This window comes from Lithobates pipiens, unplaced genomic scaffold, assembly GCF_037356315.1.
Source record: "Lithobates pipiens isolate NorthernLeopardFrog02 unplaced genomic scaffold, aLitPip1_a1.2 Scaffold_25, whole genome shotgun sequence".
NCBI classification, from domain to species: domain Eukaryota; kingdom Metazoa; phylum Chordata; class Amphibia; order Anura; family Ranidae; genus Lithobates; species Lithobates pipiens.
Window position 1 is genome coordinate 242476147 of NW_027507787.1, and position 18776 is coordinate 242494922.

An 18776-nucleotide genomic window follows, 5' to 3' on the forward strand; every position below is an offset into this window, starting at 1 on the left:
TTTCTGACACAAGTATTATTTACAAGGAAAAAACTGTAGTTTTTGCTAGAAAATGACAAACCTCCAAATTTAATATATATATATATATATATATATATATATATATATATATATATATATAGCAGATATCCTAGAGAATAAAATGGCGATTGTTGCAAATTTTTATGTTACATGGTATTTGCGCAGTGGCTTTTCAAACGCAATTTTTTAGGAAAAAATACACTTTAATAAATAAGAAATAAAAAAATATATATATACCACATTTTTTTGGGAGTATGAAAGATGACGTTATGCGAATACCTAACGTGTCACGCTTTAAAAATGCGCATGCTCATGGAATGGCCACAAATGACGCTACTTTAAAAAATCTTCATAGGTAATACTTTAAACATTTTTACAGGTCACCTGTTTAGAGTTACAGAGGAGGTCCAGTGCTAAAATGATTGCTCTCGCTCTAACGTTCGTGGTGATATCTCATATGTGTGGTGCGAACATCCTTCACATATGCGTGCCCGACTTGCGTATGCGTTTTTTGCACGTGAGCGCGAAGGGATGGGGCGGATCTTTACTTTTTTTTTTTCTTATTAATTTTTTTTTTTTTTTTTACACTGTCCCTTTATTTTTTATCACTTTTATTCCCTTTACAAGGAATGTAAATATCCCTTGTAATAGAAATAAGGATGGCATCCACTTTATGGAGAGATCTGGGGGGTCAAAAAGACCCCAAATCTCTCCTTTACCTTTAAAAGCAAAAGATCAAAAAAAGATTGATCTTTTGCGTTAAAAGAAAAAAAAAACAATAATTGTTTACTTCCACCCTAGACTGCAAGTGACATCATGACATTGCTTCGGTCCTCCAAGGCCATAGAGGCCAATCGGAGAAGATCTGGTCTCTGTCCGCCTCTGTGACCAGCTGGCCCCACTTTCGGATTGTTTCTTGGGTTCAACGGTAAAAACGGTAAGCCTGAGAAACACCGGCGAGTTGTGTGTGTTGGGGTGGGGGGGGGGGGGTTAGAATTGGCTAATTAGCCACTTGGACCACTTTCATGAGAAAGACAGCTGAATAAAAATAATACCGGGGTTATGGCTGATAGCTTCAGCTATAACCCCAATAAACCACTTGCAAACCACAACTTATATATACATATTACAGTCGAAAAGTGGTTAAATAATTTTTTACAATTTTTATTTTTTTAACATTTTAACATCCCTGTTTAAAAATGTGTTCTATCTGGGTTGAGGTCAGGACTCTGTTCAGGCCAGGGGTGGATCCAGAGTCTAGTCTCAGTAGGGGCACTGCTAGAAAATATGTTTTTTTGGGGGCAATTTATCGGGGCAATGGTTGGTATTGGCGCTTCAATCATCACGGCACCATGGTTGTTATGGTGTCATAATGATTGAAGAGCATTATTTCTATTATTACGGTACATTTTAATATAAAAATAAATGGTTCAACTCACCATAATGCAGAATCAGTGGGAGCCCTGAGGGTGTCACTTGCCACGTCACTTGCCACACACTGCGCATTGTCACTTGCCACATCACTTGTTACCAAATGCGGATTGTCACTTGCCACGTCGCCTGCCACACATTGCGGATTGTCACCAAATGCGGATTGTCACTTGCAACGTCGCCTGCCACACATTGCGGATTGTCACTTGCCACGTAGCCTGCCACACGTTGCGGATTGTCACTTGCCACGTCACCTGCCACACGTTGAGGATTGTCCCTTGCCATGTCGCCTGCCACATGTTGCGGATTGTCACTTGCCACGTAGCCTGCCACACGTTGCGGATTGTCACTTGCCACACATTGCGGACTGTCACTTGGCATGTAGACTGCCACACATTACGGATTGTCCCTTGCCATGTCGCCTGCCACATGTTGCGGATTGTCACTTGCCACGTAGCCTGCCACACGTTGCGGATTGTCACTTGCCACACATTGCGGACTGTCACTTGGCACGTAGACTGCCACACATTACGGATTGTCCCTTGCTATGTCGCCTGCCACATGTTGCGGATTGTCACTTGCCATGTCGCCTGCCACATGTTGCGGATTGTCACTTGCCACGTAGCCTGCCACACATTGCGGATTGTCACTTGCCACACATTGCGGACTGTCACTTGGCACGTAGACTGCCACACATTACGGATTGTCCCTTGCCATGTCGCCTGCCACATGTTGCGGATTGTCACTTGCCACGTAGCCTGCCACACGTTGCGGATTGTCACTTGCCACACATTGCGGACTGTCACTTGGCACGTAGACTGCCACACATTACGGATTGTCCCTTGCTATGTCGCCTGCCACATGTTGCGGATTGTCACTTGCCATGTCGCCTGCCACATGTTGCGGATTGTCACTTGCCACGTAGCCTGCCACACATTGCGGATTGTCACTTGCCACGTCACCTGCCACACGTTGCGGATTGTCACTTGCCACGTCACCTGCCACACGTTGCGGATTGCCACTTGCCACGTCACCTGCCACACGTTGCGGATTGTCACTTGCCACACATTGCGGACTGTCACTTGCCACGTAGACTGCCACACGTTGCTGATTGTCACTTGCCACGTAGCCTGCCACACATTGCGGATTGTCACTTGCCACGTCACCTGCCACACATGGCGGATTGTCACTTGCCACATAGCCTGCCACACATTGCGGATTGTCACTTGACACCCCCCCACCCGCAGAGCCGCCCGCCCGGAATGACACCCGCGGAACTGCCCACCCGCGCTGTCACCCGCGGAGCCACCCGCATTCTCGGAGGGGGCAATTGCCCTGTTGCCCCCCCCCCCTGGTCCGCCCCTTGTTCAGGCCAATCAAGTTCCTCCACTCCAAACTCGGTTCTCCATGTCTTTATGGACCTTGCTTTGTGCACTGGTCCACATCATTTGGTGGAGGGAGGATTATGGTGGGGAGGGGGAATTATGGTGTGGGGATTTAGCTTTCAGAGGTTGGGCTTGGCCCCTTAGTTCCAGTGAAGGGAACTCTACCAAGACATTTTGGACAATTTCATGCTCCCAACTTTGTGGGAAGAGTTTGGGGCCGGCCCCTTTCCTGTTCCAACATGACTGCCCACCAGTGCAACAAAGCAAGGTCCAAAAAGATGTGGATGAGTGAGTTTGGGGTGGAGGAACTTGACTGGCCTGAACCTAAACCCGATAGAACACTTGGCGATGAACTTGAGCGGAGACTGCGAGCCAGGCCTTCTCGTTCAACATCAGTGCCTGACCTCACAAATGCTCGTCTGGAAGAATGGTCAAACATCCCCATAGACACATCTCCTAAACCTTGTGGACGGCCTTCCCAGAAGAGTTGAAGCTGTTATAGCTGCAAAGGGGCGGGGCCAACTCAATATTGAATCCTACAGACTAAGACTGGGATGCCATTAAAGTCCATGTGCGTGTAAAGGCAGGTGTCCCAATACTTTTGACAATATAGTGTGTGTGTGCAGTCACCTATAGGCACCTCGTTTTTTTTTTTTTTTTTTTTTTTTTTTACCTGCATTCTTTATTGATTTTTGTGACAAAGTCTTTCTAATCTGTACATGTGAATAATCCGAGCTTCTTTTGTCTGATTGGATGAGCCCATACTTGTGTGTAAGTGACAAATTAGCATTTTTTAATCTACCTGCCCCAGTCGTAGAAGACCTCTTATCTCGCAATTTCCCCGGTCCCGGATATAATGTGGCAGGAAGCACCCGTAAAAACATTTTATCGTTGTGTCTTTGTACACGTGGCATGGCTCTAATCATATATCATGGCGTATTGTTTACTGAAACAAATCGGGTCAGGGGCACCGCCATTCATTATGGAGCATCTCATTACATGACACGTTTTCGGGGAAGGCCAAGAAAGAGGGAAAAAAAAACGCTTTTAGCTTCTGCCTGATGGAGAATTCTGGAGAAAAAAACAAGCAGAATTAGCCGAATCCCCGATGTAATTAATATATAACTGCCACATGTTCCTCATTAGACTTCAGTACAATGCCATCAATTATCCCATTAACAAGTAATTGGCGCTCCCCTTTGTTTTCACCTTAGGAGAGATGGCGGCGCTACCTATAGCGGTGGTTGTCCACCTTATTGAGACCAGGGCCCAGCATATTTCGTAAAAAAAAACTTCCAATATGTAACCACTTCAGCCCCCGGAAGATTTGGCTGCTCAATGACCGGGGCCATTTTTTTTTCCGATACGGCACTGCGTCGCTTTAACACCCCTTTCACACTGGGGCGTTTTTCACGCGTTTTTCATGCGCTTTAGCGTTAAAAAAAAAGAAGCTGCAACTGCAATCCCAATGTAAAAGCCCGAGTGCTTTCACACCAAGATCCCTTTCACACTGGGGCGTTTTTCAGGCGCTTTAGCGTTAAAAAAAGCGCCTGAAAGAAGCTGCAACTGCAATCCCAATGTAAAAGCCCGAGTGCTTTCACACCGAGGCGCTGCGCTGGCAGAGCGTCAAAAAAAGTCCTGCAAGCAGCTTCTTTGCAGCGCTTTTGGAGCGGTGAATACAACGCTCCTAAAACGTCCCTTCCCATTGAAATCAATGGGAAGCGCTTGTAAAACGCCCGAAAAACGCCTGAAAAACGCTACTGGCAGCAGCGTTTTGTGGACACTTTTAACCCTTTATTTGGCCACTAGCAGGGGTTAAAAGCGCCCCATTAACGCTCAAAAAACGCTGGTAAAGCGCTGCTAGTTTAAGCGGCGCTTTACGAGCGTTTTTCGGGCGCTGACATTTCACATTGGGACTGCAGAAGAGGCTTCTTTCAAGCGCTTTACAGGCGCTTTTTTTTAATGCTAAAGCGCTTGAAAAACGCCTGAAAAACGCCCCAGTGTGAAAGGGGTCTAACTGACAATTGCGCGGTCGCACGACGCTGTACCCAAACAAAACTTACGTCCTTTTTTTTCCCCCCACAAATAGAGCTTTTTTTTTTTTTGGTGGTATTTGATCACCTCTGCGGGTTTTTATTTTTTGTTATACACGATCGGAATTCTGGCCAGAAAAAGACCGATGAGAGCTTTTCATCGGAAAATGCGACCAGAGTGTACGCTCCATCGGAAATTTAGCTGTCTGAATTCCCGCCAGCCAAAAATCGATAGCATGTTCTCAATTTTCCCGAAAGGAAAAACTTTCTATCGGTAATTGCGATCGTGTGTAATGCAATTTCCGACACGCCAAAAAATCACGCATTGCTCAGACTCAACTACGAGACGGAAGCTATTGGCTACTGGCTATTGAACTTCCTTTTTCTAGTCACGTGGTACGTATTGTACGTCACCGCGTTATAAACGATCGGAATTTAGTGTGACCGTGTGTAGGCAAGACAGCTTGAGCCGAATTCCGTCGGAAAAACCATCAGAGCTTTTTCCAACTAGAATTCCGATAGTGTGTACACGGCATTAGAAAAATGTAAAAAGACCGGATTAAAAAAAAAAAAAAAAAAAAAAAATATATATATATATATATATATATATATATATATATTTTATATATTTTGTTATAAAATTTAGCAAATAGGTAATTTTTCTCTTACATTGATGTAAGCTGATGAGGCAGCACTGATGGGTACCAATAGGTGGCAGTGATGGGCACTGATGGGTGGCAATAATGGGTACTGATCGGTTACACTGATGGGCAGCACTGCTAGGTGGCACTGATTGGCACCACTGGTGGGCATTGATAGGGGGCACTTGTGGGCATTGATAGGTGGCACTCATGGGCATTGATAGGTGGCACTGGTGGGCACTGGCAGGGGGCAATGGCAGGTCGCACTGGCAGGGGGTACAATGGGGGTTATTTACGGGAAGGCAAATCCACTTTGCACTGCAAGTGCACTTGGAAGTGCAGTCGCTGTACATCTAAGGGGTAGATCTGAAATGAGGGGAAGCTCTGCTGATTTTATCATCCAATCATGTGCAAGCCAAAATGCTGTTTTTTTTTTATTTTTTATTTTCCTTGCATGTCCCCCTCGGATCTAAAGTGCAAAGTGGATTTTCCTTCAGTAAATTACCCCCTATATCTTTTACTTTTTGCAATAATAAATATCCCACATTTTTTATCAAAAAAAACTTTTTTTTTCCTCAGTGTAGGATTGCATTCTTCTACATATTTTTGGTATTGATTGGTTTGTGCAAAACGTATATATCGTCTACAAAATAAGGGATAGATTTATGGCATTTTTATAATATATATATATTTTTTTACTAGTAATGGCGGCGATCTGCGATTTTTATGGGGGCCGCGACATTGCGGCGGACAAATTGGACACTTTTGACACATTTTTGGGACCATTGACAACTATACAGCGAACAGAGATATAAAAAATGCACTGATTACTGTATAAATGTCACTGGCAGGGAAGGAGGTTAACACTAGGGGGTGATCAAGGGGTTACCTGTGTTCTCTCAGCGTGTTCTAACTGTAGGGGGGGATTGGACTGTCTAGGAGGAGACCGATCGGTGTTCATACTTAGTATGAACACACGGCCTGTCTCTACTCCCCTAAGAGAAGGCGAGATCTGTGTGTTTACACACACAGATCCCGGTTCTCGCTCTGTCACGAGCGAGCGCGGGAGCGCGGCGGTCATCACGCCCGCCGGGGGAACTCGCTAGCTAGTGGACAAAGGGCGAAGCGACGTAAAGGTAAGGTTGTTTCGCCCAGCCGTGTAATTCTGCTGCAGTAAAACTGCGGCGGCTGGTCGGCAAGCGGTTAAACAGGGGACTGGGGGCAACTGTGGAGGATGTGTCTCTGGAACGGGCTGGGGGGGGGGGTCTGTATAGAAGGCTGGGGATTTTTCAGGGGCACTGTGTGATACTGGAGGCCACTGTGCGGGCAGGAGTGCACTATTCATCACTTTTGGAGATTGGTGGCACTACAAGGGGCTGGAGGCTCTGTAGCATGCTAGGGACAATGCAGGGTGCTGGGGGGCACTGTGGGAGGTTGGGCAGCACTGTGGGGGGCTAAGGGATCTCAGGAGGTCTCTGGGAAGCGACGCCTGAGAGGGGACATGATATTGATCTACAAATACCTCAATGCGGATCCCAACATAGGAAAGAAACTATTCAGTCTCAGGAAGTGTAAGAGGACACAGGGCCACACAATGAGCCTCGGGGAGAAGTGGTTTAACCTTAAACTGCGCAGGGGGTATTTCACTGTGAGGGCAATAAGGTTGTGGAACTCTCTTCCACAATCGGTGGTGGCTGCGGGGAATATATTTTTAAAAGACTCGAGACTCTTGGATGTGCATCTTAAAGAACACAACATACAGGGATATGGGAAATCATTTTAGGACACTGACACATGTACATCTACACAGGTTGAACTGGATGGACTATTGTCTTTTTTCAGCCTTACTACTGTATGTAACTGTGGGAGATTGAGGGGCTCTTTTGCCCACTATAGAAGGATGGGTGGTACTATGGGAACTGGGAGGCACTGTGGGGGCTAAGGGTTCTCAGAGGGTCTGGGAAAACCTTGGGGCGTTCTTGCCCATAATTGGATTCTGGGTGGGACTATGGGAACTGGGAGGCACTGCGGGGGCTAAGGGGTCTGAGGGAACTGTAGCCCACAATGGGAGTCTGGGTGGCATTATGAAAACTGGGAGGCACTGTGGGGCTAAAGGGTCTCAGGGAGTCTGGGGGAAATGTGGGAGGTTGAGGGGCACTGTAGCCCACAATGGGAGTCTGGATAGCACTCTGGGAACTGGGAGGCACTAAGGGGTCTCAGGGGGTCTGGGGGAACTGTGAGAGGCAGAGGGGCACTATGGGAGGATGTGTGGCTTTATGGGAACTGGGAAGCACTGTGTGAGCTAAGAGGTCTCGGGGGCCTTGGGAAACTGTGGGGGGTTAAGGGGCACTGTAGCCCATAATGGGAGTCTGGGTGGCACTATGGGAACTGGGAGGCACTGTGGGGCTCTGGGGGAACTATGAGAGGTCAAGGGGCACTGTGGACCACTATGGGAGGATGGGTGGCACCATGGGAACTGGAAGACACTAAGGGGGCTAAAGGGGTCTCAGGGGGTCTGGGGGAACTGTAGGAGGTTGAGGGGCACTGTAGCCCACAATGGGAGTCTGGGTGGCACTATGGGAACTAGGAGGCACTGTGGGGGCTAAGGGGTCTCATGGGGGTCTGGGGGAATGGTGGGAGGTTGAGAGGCACTGTAGCCTACAGTGGGAGTCTGAGTGACACTATAAGAACTGGAAGACACTAAGGGGGCTTAAGGGTTCTCAGGGGGTCTGGGGGAACTGTAGGTGGTTGAGGGGCTCTGTAGACCACAATGGAAGTCTGCGTGGCACTATGGGAACTAGGAGGCACTGTGGCAGGTTAGGGGATCTGCAACTGGCTCGATGCCCAGAACGAGGGAGGCTACAGCCCAGTGGACGAGAACTACTGGCCTTTAGCAAATGTTCAGATTCTAATTTCTAAATGAATAGTGTAGCAAAGAAATGGAAGGGAAACCTATGCTTTGTGGTTGTAAAAACGGCAGCCTGCAAAAGAAGAGTAATAACGTCTGCAAGTCCCACCGCTGGTGACGCCAATCTTCTTGACCTTGTTGAAAGCAAGAATCTTCTGCATCTGGTGATTCCCAGTGTGTTGGATGGTTACAAACCCCCCCCCCCCCCCCCCGTGTGTAATGGGCTTCCACCCACTGACTGCTACGCCACTTGTGTGTCTCAGGGTTTTTCTGGTGGGACATAGCAGATAGGAAGTTGATGGTGGGTGGGACCACAGTGCATAGTATAGGGTTCGGCCATCCAACATAACCAGATGTGCCAAATGCTAAAGATTCTTCAGATGGTGTCGTTTGTAAGAGAGTGAAGATCAGAAATGGTGATGGGATTCCACCCGGTGGGGTGGGGTTGGTCCCTTGCAAGATCTCACTCAGGATCCCATCACAGAAGTCTTCATCCCCATGCCCCAGGATGTTGTCTTGTCCAAAATCTAAATAGCTCTGGAAGCTAAATCAACCACATTGAGATGGGAACAAAGGACACCTATTAGTAAAAGTTGTTGGGCATAGGACACACCCCCAGCCACGCCCCCTTAAAGGAGAATTGTCCCCCAAAATTTTTTTTTAAGCCCACAAGTGCTTTTGTTTTACCATTACGATTTCTTTCGAAATTTACAAATGCAGAGATTTAGAAATCAGATGAAAGGTTTAGCATCCAAAAGCACTTTTTGAAAGATTAATAGTGCATTGTATATACAACTATATAGATCAGACCAAAATGTGGGACAAATGAGGAAGAAAGATGGACAGAGAGACTTTGTTCCAAATAACGGACAGTCCAACGTGGATGGAATACACTCTTCCAGTGCCTGAAAGATCAACGCGTTTCACCAGATATTTGGCTTCTTCAGGAACCAGACAAATAATGAGGGCGAAACAGATTGATCTATATGGTGGGACATCCAACCATCAGTCCCAGGGCAGGCACAGGGGCACTCTGAACCCACCAACCCACACAAGGAGAAGAGAGGCGGCCAGGGACAATAATTGGAACAAGTATTGTTACATGAGCATGACGGTGAAAAAGGGGAAAAAATCAAACGCATGGAGGTGGCACTAGTGTGTCCAAGATGTATGGAGTGGTGCGACAATAAATGAACCCGCAGAAACATATAATGTCATCCTAAATATGGCAGTCTAGCTGAAAGTGACCACTAGAGTACAGCTGCAAGATAATATCCCCAAAGGTGTAAACTTGGTCTTCCCATATAAACTTGGCATAACAACCATTACACATATATATGGACTAGACATCCCGACTGCCATTGTTGTGCAGTGGCTGCATTTGATGGGCACAGTGGCTGCGTTTGATGGCACAGTGGCGGCAATTGATGGGCACAGTGGCTGAATTTGATGGCACAGTGGCTGCGTTTGATGGGCACAGTGGTGGCAATTGATGGGCACAGTGGCTGCATTTTATGGGGCACAGTGGCTGCATTTGATGGGCACAGTGGCTGAGTTTGATGGCACAGTGGCAGCAATTGATGGGCACAGTGGCTGCAATTGATGGGCACAGTGGCTGCGTTTGGCACAGTGGTGGCAATTAATGGGCACAGTGGCTGCATTTGATGGCACAGTGGCGGAAATTGATGGGCACAGTAGCTGCGATGGATGGCACAGTGGCTGCAATTGATGGCACAGTGGTGGAAATTGATGGGCACAGTAGCTGTGATTGATGGCACAGTGGCAGAAATTGATGGGCACAGTAGCTGCGATTGATGTCACAGTGGCTCTGATTGATAGCACAGTGGCTGCGATTGATGGCACAGTGGTTGCGATTGATGGCACAGTAGCTGCGATTGATGGCACAGTGGCTGCGATTGATGGCACAGTGGTTGCGATTGATGGCACAGTAGCTGCGATTGATGGCACAGTAGCTGCGCTTGATGGCACAGTGGCTGCGATTGATGGCACAGTGGCTGCGATTGATGGCACAGTAGCTGCGATTGATGGCACAGTAGCTGCGATTGATGGCACAGTGGCTGCGATTGATGGCACAGTAGCTGCGATTGATGGCACAGTTGCTGCGATTGATGGCACAGTGGCTGCGATTGATGGCACAGTGGCTGCGATTGATGGCACAGTAGCTGCGATTGATGGCACAGTGGCTGCGAATGATGGCACAGTGGCTGCGAATGATGGCACAGTGGCTGCGATTGATGGCACAGTGGCTGCGATTGATGGCACAGTGGCTGCGATTGATGGTACAGTGAGGCTGCAACTGATGAGGTTTTTTTCAGAATTTTTCAGTTTGTTTGCGCCCCCCTCCCCAAACATTTTGAGCACCAGCCGCAACTGCCCTTAGTCTCCTCCAAAAGCCCCTGTCCCGGTTGGGTCCGTCACAGTGCTCTGGATTGAGACAAGCACACGCTATAAAGGGATATGTTGTGTTCATGTTTCAGGTCTGAGGTTTACAACCACTCTAATGATGCATCATGGTAACCAGCCTTATTCCGCTAATTCCATGTATATTCCTCACTGATCATTGACACGCAGCAGATGCCTCTGTCATTTTCTGAATCCAGCATTCCACGCTACAAATAATTGAAATCATAATACGATTCGGCCCAGACCTCCGCAATCTCCAGCCAGATGAATGTCATCAGAATGTGTGATTGTGTCCCTCCGGTGCCTGCCGACTCTTTAGGTGAGAAGAACGGCGGCATCTAATATAACTCTTCTGAAAATAGAATCACATGCCAACGCAACGAAAAAAAAAAAAAAAAGACAAATCTCCTTTCCAACGGCTTGAATCTGCTCTTTTTAAATTGTATTGCAAACCGTATCATTATTTCTGGAGGCTCTGATGGTGCTGGTGTAAAAATCTGACTTCCAGAAGTGGATTATCATAAGACAATGTGCTGACGGGGGACGCGAAGCGTCCAGAACATCCAGGTCGATAATTCCGCTATCGTCATTATCTCCATCCTAATTTACGGATTGGCAGCCAAACGACTGCAGCTCCGGATTACAGTTTGGGATTAACGGTGAAGGTTACAGAGCGCCTACCAAAGGCCAAAAGGGTTCCGCGTCACTTCGCTGGAACGTTACACTGTGAGCGACAAGAACTTCAGATGAGAAGCGCATTTTGGTGATACATGTGCCAGGAATTGCTGTTTAGGTGTACCTGTTTTTTTTTTTGGATGCCCTTTCTTGGATTCAATCGAATTATTCCCCAGTGATAGTCCCAAAGTAAGGTGACCAGATTTTTTAAATGAAATCCGGGGACATACCGTATTTATCGGCGTATAACACGCATCGGCGTATAACACGCACCCCAAGTTTAGGAGGGAAGTTTAAGGAAAAAAAACAACTTACATTTAAATGCCCATCAATGCAGCCTTGTCACTGTCCATCTGCAGCCTTGTCAGTGTCCATCTGCAGCCTTACCCATCCATCTGCAGCCTTGTCAGTGTCCATCTGCAGCCTTACCCATCCATCTGCAGCCTTGTCAGTGTCCATCTGCAGCCTTGTCAGTGTCCATCTGCAGCCTTACCCATCCATCTGCAGCCTTGTCAGTGTCCATCTGCAGCCTTGTCAGTGTCCATCTGCAGCCTTACCCATCCATCTGCAGCCTTGTCAGTGTCCATCTGCAGCCTTACCCATCCATCTGCAGCCTTGTCAGTGTCCATCTGCAGCCTTGTCAGTGTCCATCTGCAGCCTTACCCATCCATCTGCAGCCTTGTCAGTGTCATTTGCAGCCTTGTCCATCATTGCAGCCTTGTCAGTGTCATTTGCAGCTTTGTCATGCAGCCTTGTCAGTTTTATTTGCCTCTTTTTTTTTTTTTTTAAATGCTGCCACCGAGATAGAGAGCCGAATGTCCTGTGTATTTAGGCGGCGCGCGGCACGTCTCAGTGGCCTCCGACCGCCTTCGGCTCTTCTCGGCAGCTTTTGGCCGCCTTAGGCCATTCTTGGCGGCTTTCGGCCGTTCTTGGCAGCTTTCGGCCGCCGAGAACGGCAGAAGGTGGCCGGAAGCTGCCGAGAACGGCCGAAAGGGGCCGGAAGCCGCCGAGAATGGCTGAAGGCAGCCGAAAGACGCAGAGAAGAGCCGAAGGCGGCCGAAAGCTGCCCAGAGGCTCAGAACTGTGGGGGATCGGCGTATAACACGCACCTGCGATTTTCCCCTGCTTTTAAGGGGAAAAAAGTGCGTGTTATACGCCGATAAATACGGTAATCTTTTTTACTAGTAATGGTGGCAATTAGCGACTCTCTGCCCGTCGCCGCCACCGCCGCCCGCCTTACAGATTGTCAAGTCTTACTCTCCGGGGCCCCGGCTACTACTGGGTTCGGAGCGGAGGAAGATCACTCCGCCAGGGAAGGCAAGGAGATGGGCAGGTGGCTGGCCGGGACTTGAGCCAAGGCAGAAGAACATGCGAGCAGGAGCGGAACGGGCGTCACCCGATAATGAACAAATATTCTCTCCGCTCCGTAAAGCACATGATCATTAGAAAGGGGCACAGATGATGATGATGAAAAAAATACACCCCCACCCCCTAATCTAGTAGGAGCAGCAAAGCTGGGGGGGGGGGGGGTGTAATTCAAATTTTTAATTTCTTAATTTTGCACTGACTGTCTTTGAAATTGCCCCAGCCCCTGTTCAAATCCGATCTGGGGACAAAACCGGGGACAGACTTGGTTCGGGGACAGTGTCCTCAATCCGGGGACTGTCCCCGGGAACCGGGGATGTCTGGCCACCCTATCCCGAAGGCGTGCTTGCAACCATGTTCAGGACCCCGCTAACCATCGCAGAGCGTCTTATCTAATGCCCCCGTACACACGAGCGAGAAATCTTGGATGTTTTTTTCCGACGGAATTCGGCTCAAGCTTGGCTTGCATACACACGGGTCACACAAAAGTTCTCGGAACTTTCGACCGTCAAGAACGCGGTGATGTACCACACTATGACGAGCCGAGAAAACAAAGTTTGATAGAGAAAAAAAAAAAACACCGCTCCAAAAGTAGCCCTCCAGGGCAAAAGCTCTTCCTCCTATTGATGAGCCCCAGGTGCTGGCTGTTACACACACTGTGGGCAGGTAGACAGAACAAAACTCTGGATAGCCGCACACTGGGAAAAGACTTGAAATCCCGTCTTTTACTGAAACATTGTAGCTATGAGTAAGCACTGATATCCAGTGCGAAACGCGTCAGTATTTCTGTACCCTATTATCTTTTTGCTGTGGATTTTTTGATTTGATGTGACCTACGATGTTTCAATAAAAGACGGGATTTCAAGTCTTTTTCCAGTGTGCGGCTATCCAGAGTTTTGTTCTGTCTACCTGCCCGAAGTTCAATGCTTCCGAGCATGCGTCGAATTGTTTCCGAGCATGCGTAGGAATTTTGGGCGTCGGAATTGGTACAGACGATCTGTTTTTTTCCGACTGAAAAATTGGTACAGAACTTTTTCCGATCGAAAAATTGGTACAGAACTTTTTCCGACAGAAAAATTGGTACAGAACTTTTTCCGACCGAAAAATTGAGAACCAGCTCTCAATCTTTTGCTGGTGGGAATCCTGCCAGCAAAAGACTGATGGAGCCTACACACGGTTGGAATTTCCGACCAAAAGCTCTCATCGGACTTTTGCAGGCGGAATTTCCCAATTGTTTGTACGGGGCATTAGCCGAAGAAAATCTACCCCAATTCAACAATATCCGTCATAGCTATGGGGATGCTAGACCTTTAAACTTCATAGAAACATAGAAAAGTGACGGCAGAAAAGTAGTCCATCAAGTCTGCCCGTTTTTTGTTTTGTTTTTTCTTTTCATTCACTTTTTTGTCTGAGTATAAATCTGTGTTTGTCCCAAGCACGTTTCAAGCCATTTACTATTGACTGTCTCACTACCTCTGCTGGAGGTTTATTCCAAGCATCAACTACCCTTTCAGTAAAATAATACTTTCTAAAATTAGTTTTGAACTCCCCTCCAGCTAGTTGGAGGTCATGTCCCCGTGTTCTTGATTTTGGTTTCAAATTGAAAATACTGCCCTCCTGAACCTTATTCACCCCCCTTGATGTATTTAAAGGTTTCAATCATTTCTCCTCTTTCCCTTCTTTCCTCCAGACTGCACATATGAAGTCCCTGAAGTCGCTTTCGATATGTTTTTTTTCCCCCAAACCTTTCACCGTTTTTGTTACCCATCCATGGATTCGTTCTATTTTATTAATATCTTTCTGTAAGTGAGGTCTCCAGAACTGGACACAGTATTCTAAATGAGGTCTCACTAAGGATCTATATAGAGGAATCAGGATCTCCTTCCTCCTGCTGGTGATCCCTCTAGTGATAAAAGATCTATATAGAGGAATCAGGACCTCCTTCCTCCTGCTGGTGATCCCTCTAGTGATATAAAGATCTATATAGAGGAATCAGGACCTCCTTCCTCCTGCTGGTGACCCCTCTAGTGATATAAAGATCTATATAGAGCAGGGCTCGACAAACTCCAGGCACCAGGTCGCCAATGCGACCAGAAATCTCAACCTGGCGCCTAAGCTGCCACCAGCCCACTCACTATTGATGCCCCAGACATGCAGCAGCATTAACACTGACTGCCGTCCTCCTCCCTCCTCCACACGCAGCAGCGCCGCTCTAAGTGTGTGAAACTGACAAGCAACGGAGAGAGGAGGACCTGTCAGATTTCAGCTTGATGTTGGGGTGGGTGGGACCCAGTAGCTATCAAACACCAGCCAATGGGATCTTGGCGGGCCGCTACGTGCTTGTGGCCCTGCCCCTTTTCTTAAGCAGCCCAATCGTTGGCTGGTGTTTGATAGCTGCTGAGTCCCGCCCACCCCAGCCGGATCCCGCCCCCCCCGACATCAAGTTCAAATCTGCCAGATCCGCCTCTCTGTTACTTGTCAGTTTCACACCCCGGCCGGGTCCCGCCCATTCTGACATTAAGCTCAATTCTGACAGCTCCTCTGTTACATTTCAGTAACAGAGTGCTCCGTGTGAAACCTGCCAGCGCCAACCAGTGCCATCTACCATTGCCACTGCCAATCAGTGCCACCTGCCACCGCTAATCAGTGCCACCTGCCAGTGTCAGTGCCACCGCCAATCAGTGCCACCTGCCACCGCCAATCAGTGCCACCGCCAATCAATGCTACCTGCAACCACCAACCAGTGCCACCTGCCACCACCAACCAGTGCCACCGCCAATCAGTGCCACCTGCCAGTGACAATCAGTGCCACCTGCCACTACAAATCAGTGCCACCTACCAGTGCCAACCAGTGCCACCTACCAGTGCCACTGTCAGTCAGTGCCACCTGCCAGTGCCGAGTGTCACCGTCAATCAGTGCCACCTGCCAGTGCCATCTGCCACCTCCAATCAGTGCCACCGCCAACCAGTGCCACCTGCCACCGCTAATCAGTGCAACCTGCCACCACCTACCAGTGCCACCTGCCACCACCTACCAGTGCCACCTGCCAGTGCCACCACCAATCAGTGCCACCTGCCAGTGCCACTACCAATCAGTGCCAACTAGTTCCACCGCCAACCAGTGTCACCTGCCAACACCAACCAGTGCCACCGCCAATCAGTGCCATCTGCCAGTGACAACTAGTGCCACCGCCAACCAGGGCCACCTGCCATCACCAACCAGGGCCACCTGCCACTTCCAAACCAGTGCCACCTGCCAATCAGTGCCACGTGCCAGTGCCATCGCCAGTGCCACCTGCCACTTCCAAACCAGTGTCACCTGCCAGTTCCAACCCAGTGTCACCTGCCAATGCCAACCAGTGTCACCTACCAATGCCAACCAGTGTCTCCTGCCAGTGCCAACCAGTGCCACCTGCCAGTGCCAGCCAGTGCCACCGCCAATCAGTGCCAACTAGTACCACCTGCCAACACCAACCAGTGCCACCGCCAATCAGTGCCATCTGCCAGTGACAACTAGTGCCACTGCCAACCAGGGCCACCTGCCATCACCAACCAGGGCCACCTGCCACTTCCAAACCAGTGCCACCTGCCAATCAGTGCCAGTGCCACCGCCAGTGCCACGTGCCAATAGTGCCACCTACCAGTTCCAAACCAGTGTCACCTGCCAGTTCCAACAAGTGTCACCTGCCAAAGCCAACCAGTGCCACCTGCCAGTGCCATCTGACTACTCTTTCTGGTCAGCCCATAACCCTGATGTAACAGCGTTTCAATGCAGGTATTGACTGGGTGCTCCATTGTGAGTTAGGGATAGGGGGTGAAAATGACTGGCCTTACCCCGGGAGCTGACAATCCATACCACTCTAAAAAAAAAAAAAAAACTGGCTCCTAACTTTTTTAACTGGCTCCTAAATTCAAAGCAAATTTGTCAACCCCTGATATAGAGGAATCGGGACCTCCTTTCTCCTGCTGGTGACTCCTCTAGTGATATAAAGATCTATATAGGGGAATCATGACTTCTTTCCTCCTAGTGATGACCCCTCTCAATGTTGTATCCTCTCAAGGAATTCTTTTTCCCCAGGTGCATTATTTTACATTTAGAAACATTGAACTGCAGTCTCCACTGCTTTGACCAATCTTCCAGCAATGCCAATTCATATTCTCCAGGAATATCAAACCGATTACACGCCTTTGTATCATCAGCAAAAGACATACCTTGCCCAACAAACCTTTTCGTTATATCACTTACATATAGATTAAACAGAACGGGACCCAGTACAGAGCCTTGTGGTACCCCACTAGTGAGAGGTCTCTGTTCTGAGTGACCCCCATTTACAGCTACGCTCTGTTATCTATCCTTTAGCCAACTGCATATCCACTGAACCACCCAAGGGTTAAATCCTAGATTGTAAAAATTGCGTATTAGATCATTATGTGGAACTGTGTCAAATGCCTTGCTGAAATCAAGATGTCCACAGCTCCTCCCTGGTCCAAAACATTGGTGTAGGACAGTTAACATTTAAAACAAATAGATATAATGTGATGTAACATGATTTATTTTCCTACCTTTTTTTATTCTGAAGAAATAGCTGTTTTTTTCTCTCTGTCCATTGTGAATGTGAATGGGAGAAACTTTATAATGATCAGTCAGCTGCCGCACCTGCAGGGCTCTAATGAGTAAAGTGGCAGGGTCTGCATCCCTTTGGATGGAAGTATCTCACCAAAAAAAATGACTGTTTTGTTGCAGGGGATGCCCAAAATCTGACTTGTATCTTAGTGCAGACTTCTGGGAAGTTAGTGAGCCAATTACATGAGTAGGAAATTACATTTCCGGGGGGGGGGGGGGGGGGGGGGGCATTCTGTATATGATCTGTGTACAGAACGCCTCCAGGTGGCCTTATTGCATTTTACAGAAAATGACAGCGCTGCAGACATAAAAAGAAAAGGTAATTTTTAATAACATTTAATTACAATAAATACCACGTTTTTATGGGACCTTTAAAGCACAACTACACCAAATTATTAAAAAAAATATATACATTTTAATACAAATTACAAAAAACATGATTGAAATTTATACAACAATATATAGCACAGAATAAATATATACAATGCAATGAGAATATATCTCAACATGTTTCGCCGTACATCATAAGGCTTCTTCAGGAGATTTTTTTTTAATCTCGTATAAGCAACTACTCACTGAAATAAAAAGAAATAATCAGAAAAAACAAGTATAAAGACACTAATAAAAAATATTACAATTTAACCCTCCACATAAGCTATCATGAAGATACAACATGACTCCGAAGCTGACCTGTGCACTGTGCAAAATAATACAAATATTCCACTCTTGTCATCTTTGCCACTTAGCAGAATGTTGGCCGTTATTTTTAAGTCCTCTTGTATCAACTGCTTCTGTTTGCGGTTTTGTTTTTTGTTGTTCATTTTTGGCTGTTTTGTTTCCGGGTCACAGACGGATCATCATATCCTGTTTGTGGCGTTTTTTTTTTTCCCCGCTATGACGCCTGTTCCGTTTTCCGGTACCGGCGTCAATGCTAGCGCGATTGCGTCACTTCCGGCGCACGGGCGTCACTTCCGGCGCGACGGCGCCTATATGGTGACAGTTAGAGTGTCCTCACCTCCTGTTTGGCGCCAAAGTTATGGCTTGGAGAGGGATATAAAGGGCTATGATCATCAGTCTTTATGGCTGATCCACAAGGTTTTGCCTGTTTTCACCACTATTTTAAAGCCTATTGGAGTTCCTCTATAGTGGTTTCTAGCGGAAGTGAGGCCAATTAGATTCTATCTATATATTGGAGGTAATTGTTTTATTGAGCGGGCCATATACATTTTATTTTCACGGATCATTAGATATATGTTATATTCATTTATC

General features: G+C 47.6%; 1 protein-coding gene across 3 annotated transcripts in view; it reads left to right on the forward strand.

The window, feature by feature from the left end:
- Positions 1-18776, forward strand: part of CRTAC1 (cartilage acidic protein 1) — a 1115778-nt gene that overhangs the window by 904108 nt on the left and 192894 nt on the right. The window lies entirely within an intron of this gene.